The sequence below is a fragment of the Archocentrus centrarchus genome, chromosome 14, assembly GCF_007364275.1.
Source record: "Archocentrus centrarchus isolate MPI-CPG fArcCen1 chromosome 14, fArcCen1, whole genome shotgun sequence".
NCBI classification, from domain to species: Eukaryota; Metazoa; Chordata; class Actinopteri; order Cichliformes; family Cichlidae; genus Archocentrus; species Archocentrus centrarchus.
Genome location: NC_044359.1, coordinates 15,234,257 through 15,240,322, shown reverse-complemented (window position 1 = coordinate 15,240,322; position 6,066 = coordinate 15,234,257).

The window sequence follows — 6,066 nt, the reverse complement described above, 5'->3', positions numbered from 1 at the left end:
AAGAAGTCAAAGCCAGCGTACCCTGGAGGCTCTGTAAGTGTTTTCAACTCGTGTACAAGTATTCCAGCTTGGATCCCTGGTGAATATACTATATAGTACTATATGCATAATTATGTACATGTTATTTTGAATTAAAACTGTGTGTGTGTGTGTGTGTGTGTGTGTGTGTGTGTGTGTGTGTGTGTGTGTGTGTGGGTGTGTGTGTGTGTGTGTGTGTGTGTGTGTGTGTGTGTTAAAGGTATCAATATTTTTCTGGATTTCCCATTTGCATGACCTAAAGAAAATATTAATGCTGCATGTTTGCTCTTAGGGAAATTGTTATCGCTTCAATCGATAATTTGGGATTATTGGGTAAGTCTAATCTATTTTATTCATTTATCAGGGTGTGTGAAAAATAAGCATAGACATAAAGACTGTGTTCTTATTTTTTTTAAGTCCATCTCAAAGTGATATTCACATACCTGGAAGAAATTAATGACTCCTTTTTGTATGCTGGCTGTAAAAAAAATATATATATAAAAAAAAAAAGCTTCCAGACAGATCTTGAATAGAAGTGATAAAGTGCAAAAGTTCAACTTCCTCTAGCGAGTGTCATAAGTTATGTGCAGGCCTTTTAGAACTGATTAAAGCCCCATTGTTGGCTTGCTGAGCTGTGACCGATGAATGCTAAAAGACAGGAATTTTGTACAAAACGAAAGTAACCTTGATTAGTTTGATCTTGATTTCTGAAGCTTCATATTAACTTGGCTAATACAGGAAAATATTTTAGCGGCATTTAACTTTTGAAAGATGCCTTACAAAAATTAAATAGATATCATGAGATATTTTACAGACTAAAAAAAAATTTAAAATGTGAACCTATCCCTTAATTCATCCCTGCTTAATAGGCTTTTCCTGTGCTTTAAGATTCATCTCATCTTCTGTCTCAGGAAAAGGGTTACTGAAGTGTGAATTATCAGTTTTACACCATGAAAGATCCTAATAAATTCCATTATTTTTTGCGGTTCTAATTATAGGTCAAACTTGTGATTGGCTTCCACTACAGTGCATAGGGCACACTCTCAGCTGATACTTAAATGAAACATCCAACTGGTAAATCTCATATAGAGCATGCTATTTAAGTTGCTGTAGCCAACCTACAGTCAGTGTGCATTTGCAAGCCTCTTTGCAACCCACCTCCATACTAGCTCCTCCTTTTCATGCTGCATCTGGCTTAATAAGTGTCATATCTCTTGTTACTGGTCCCTGCTCTCTTACTTTTCCATGCAGATGTATGCACATGGAAGGACAGGGAGATGTTCTCTCCCTAGCCTTATATCTTCCATGTATGTATGTGAAAGAGTGGGGATGGGGATGATAGTTGTCCTGACTGAACTAAATAGACCCGAAAAGAGGTGATGCAGAAGTTTATTTTGCTGCCATAACCAGCTTTACATGCAAAAGTATTAAAAAAAAAAAAAGAAAGAAAGAAAGAAAGAAAGAAAGAAAGAAAGAAAGAAAGAAAGAAAGAAAGAAAGAAAGAAAGAAAGAAAGAAAGAAAGAAAGAAAGAAAGAAGAAGAGAAAAAAAAAGAAAGAAAATCAACAGAAGCAGTAAAGAAGCATGGTATTCTTCATGATACAGTTCAGATTCCAGGGAATGGAGACAAATGGGAAAATAAAGAGAGACACACTGTGTCAGAAAGATATAAAGAAGTGCTGATATGTGCATACCCAGTATATATACGTGTGAATAACCTCTAGATCTTTGCGCAAACTCGCCATTCTCAGCTCAAGCACTCAGAGCCTGGAGGACAAACAAGATATCTAAGTCAAACACAGCCTGACCTGATATACTATATACTGTGTTCACTCTGCCAGTGACACTCTGTCAACATGCATATATGCTGCTTGCTGTGACTGTCGTTTTTTTTATCAACATTCCTGTCTTGACCTTGGTTCAGACACGCTGGTCAACTTTGAGATGACTGAGAGTGAAAAACAAACATTTTCTGCCCGTGGTTTGTTGACTGCTGTAAGGTAAGATCTGTCTGCAGTATAAATAGACAGAGAAAGTCTAACACTTCATTTCTGAGGTTTTCCTGGTAGGAACCAAAAGAACAGACGCAGTCAGGAAACTGTGAGGCACAAATATGTCTTCTCCTATTGCTGTTTGATTTTTCTCCAAATGTATGTCTGTCTAATTTAAACTAATATTAATTTTATGATTTTGTATACTGAGCCTAAAAGTTACTCAATGTAAGTTTCTGGCAATAGCTAATGGCCTGTAATTAATGTAAATAATAAAATAAAGATATAGACAATCAAATTAGATTGAAAATCTAGTGTGATTACTGATGTGATACATTCATTTTGGCACTGTTTGTTTTAGTCCCAGAAAACATGCACAAATATATCTGTGAATATGTATGAATCATGTGGCATTGTAATACCTCAATTTGATTAACAGTGATTTTTTTTTTTTAAAGGCTTATTCTGCACAGTGAGGATCAGTTTCTCTGATTTCTCAAGTGCATTTGACACAGTCCAGCCAGTACTCCTGAGAGAAAAGTTACAGGAAATGTCAGTAATATATCCACCATCTCATGGATTACTGACTACCTGACAGAGAGGCTGCAGTATGTGAGACTGGGCAGTGCTCTGTCTTATTTGGTGATGTGCAGTATATGAACTCCACAGGGGAGCGTGCTGTCTCCATTCCTGTTCACCATGAACAGGAATGGAGGCTGGTTGTTTGTTGTTGTATACCTCAGACTTTAAGTATAACTTGGAGTCATGCCACCTAAAGAAATATTATGGTGATTCTGCATTTGGATGTATTTGGGCAGGAGGAGACCAGAGCACTAGTGGATGGTTTGTGGAGTGGTCTGGGAGGACTCATCTATTTCTGAATGTGAATATGACCAGAGAGATGGAGATGGTGACTTCACAAGGAAGAGGATAGCTACAGGGCCCGTGTCTATCCTGGGACAGGATGCTGATGTGGTGGAGGAGTACAAGAGAGTCATCTGACAGATGTTATTTGTTGGTCTTTTGTTGGTGGTGGTGGTTGTGGTTGTGGTTGTTGTTGGTTATGGTTGGTGGTGGTGGTGGTGGTTGTTGATGTTGTTTGTTTGTTGTTGGTTGCTGGTTGCTGGTTGTTGTTTTTGGTTATTGTTGGTTGGTGGTGGTTGTTGTTTGTTGTTGATGTTGATTGTTGGTTGCAGGTCATTGTCTTTGGTTGCTGTTGGTAGTTGGTGGCAGTTATGGTTGGTGGTGATGGTTGGTTGTTGTTTGTGGTTCATATTGGTTGTTGTTGGTTCTTGCTGTCGCTTGTTGTTAGTGGTTGATGGTAGTTATTGGTTGTTGTTGGTTCTTTCTGTTGGTTGTTGTCTTTGGTTGTTATTGGTTGTTGGTGGTGGTTATTGTTGCTGGTGATTGTTGGTTGTTATTGGTTGTTGTTGGTTGTTGTCTGTTATTGGTTGTTGTTGGTTGTTGTCTGTTATTGGTTGTTGTTGTTAGATGTTATTGTTGGTTGTTGTTAATATTAGTTGTCGATGGCGGTCGGTTGTTGTTGTTGGTGGTTATTGTTGCTGGTGTTTGTTGGTTGTTGTTGGTTGTTGTCTGTTATTGGTTGTTGTTGTTAGATGTTATTGTTGGTTGTTGTTAATATTAGTTGTCGATGGTGGTCGGTTGTTGTTGGTGGTCGTTGTTGTTTATTGATGGCTTTTGGTTGTTGTTGTTGTTGTGATTTTTTTTGTTGATTATTTCGGTTGTTACTGTTGGTTATTGGTGTTTTATCATCATTTCATCTGCTGTAACAAAAGAATTTTGTGGAATGTGGGATAAATAAAGTATTTTGTATTGTACTTATATTCAAATTATTTAAGCACTAAGCTTTTAAAAACTTAAAAACAGATTTGAAATATGATCAGTTTAACCTACAGTAAAACAGAGCTGCTCAGTACTAAATAAACACAACATTTTATGCACTGACAGAGTGGACAGACCATGATAAATCACCATCATCAATGGTCAAATCAATAATTTTACAAGTTCCCTTTGTTGGAAGTGCATAGCAACAGAGTGAATAAACTACTGAACTCAAAACACAAATTCAGCAAATCTGGTAGAATGATGTGTGGCTGCTGTATATACTTAAGTGCACTGGAACAATATCATAAAGCCAGTAAGGGAATGAGTTTTTTTTTATTCCTTCATGTCAGGGAAAGCTCTGCTTAAAACCGGCTGTCAGTGTTTCATATCAAATGCAGTGTGTAGAGGACGCACAAGATAATCTTCCTGTTCAGAGGCATCACTCCCAGATCAGACTAAGTGGGAGCACAAGGGTCAGAAAACAGTCTAACCAAATAATAGTCTTATCATCTGTCCATGGAGGGAGGACTGTATGAAATGCATCTTGAGTTTAATTAATCAAATGCTGCTGCCAGTGGTGACATATTGATAAATGCTCTCAAGTTTTCACTTACTAAAGAAAACAGGGAAACAAAAGAAGCACATTTCATTGAATTCTTATTGTCATAGCATCAAAACACGTCTTTGTATTTCTAAAGACTCTCAGAACTTTGTATTGCTTTATTCAGGCACTTTTGTTGTGTTTCCAACTGCACATTTTAAAAAGCCCCACATAGGTGTGATTTATCAAAACTGGATAAAAGTAGGGGTAAGTTTCCATCCATGACTTCCTATGACCAAGCTTACTACAAATTCTGAGGGCAAATAAGGTAAACAAGCTGCTATAAAAAAATTTTTTTAAAAAATGCTTTTTAGAGCAATACTGAGAACAGATTGCAACATCCTCTGGTGTCGCAATCTCCACAATGGGGTTTCATTTGTTTTCCTGAGGTTGGTAAAGGTTTATGTTTTAGTTTGAGGATTGGTTGCTGTAACAGGAAATTTCATTTGAATGTGCAGCATTTTGATAACAGGCTACCACATGCAGCAGATCCCCAGAAGGTCGGGTCTGTGGTGACTGCTGCACAGAAGAAAAAAAAAATAAGGAAAGTGTTCTTTGCATACTTTCCTACTGCTGTGCATGATATGTTAAAATATGTGGTATGTTGTGAGAGTATATGTGTACATACATTCTTGAGGACCTTTATGCATTAAAATCAAACTCTTACATCATTTTAAAAACTAGTACCTTCCTATTCAACTGCAGCTTGCATGTATTATCCATTACCACGTACAAATGAATACATTAATGCAGGACATTATGAGGTGATCTCATTACAGTGATTTAAGCATTTGCTTGAGAACGTCTTTGTGGTTCAGTTGCATCTGCTTCTGGTTCAACAAACTGATAGGACTAATCTTTTTGTCTTTTTAGTTGCAACATTTATTTTCATCGGTTGATTACCAGATGAGACAGTTGACTGTTTTCCAATCAGTTTCTTCTGCGATAATTTGTGAAAAGCATTTTTTTTTTCCTATGACATATGAAATGCAAAATGTATACTGAAATAGAAAAATGAACAGGCCCCTGAGTGCAGTTTTAGAGAAAGGTAAGACTAGAACAGCACTAATGGACTCCATTAGCAATGCTGTGCTGTAATTGGAAGTTTGTTAAGATCTCCATTTCAGACTCTGCTTGTTGAGCTCAGCTCTGCTTGGTCACGCTCAGTTTTCATTGGGCTAAATCAGCTAAGCTGTAAGCTCAGACAGCACCAGATTAACCAGTGTAAAAACTAAGCTGATGGACCTCGTTGGCCTTCAGCCTCCCATCTTCTGAGTATGTTAGTCTTTTGTCCTGTGGCCTCTATGCACACAACTTCAAACCAAACATTATGACTACATATGTGAGCAGACTTGAACTGCTTGGGACACCTAGGTGTTCCCAAGCCAGCAGAGACATAATCTCTCCAGCGCCTCCTGGGTCTGTCCTGGGGCCTTCTCTCAGTAGTACAGTACAGTTCAGCTAGGAGGCATCCAGGAAGCATCCTAGTAGATGCCCCAAACCACCTTATCTAATTCTAAATTGTAAACTCAGAGACAGCAATAGAGTCGTGAGGCTTAAGGATCTCAGGATGTGTTTTAAGAGGAAAGAAAAGGTACGGGACAGGTCATCT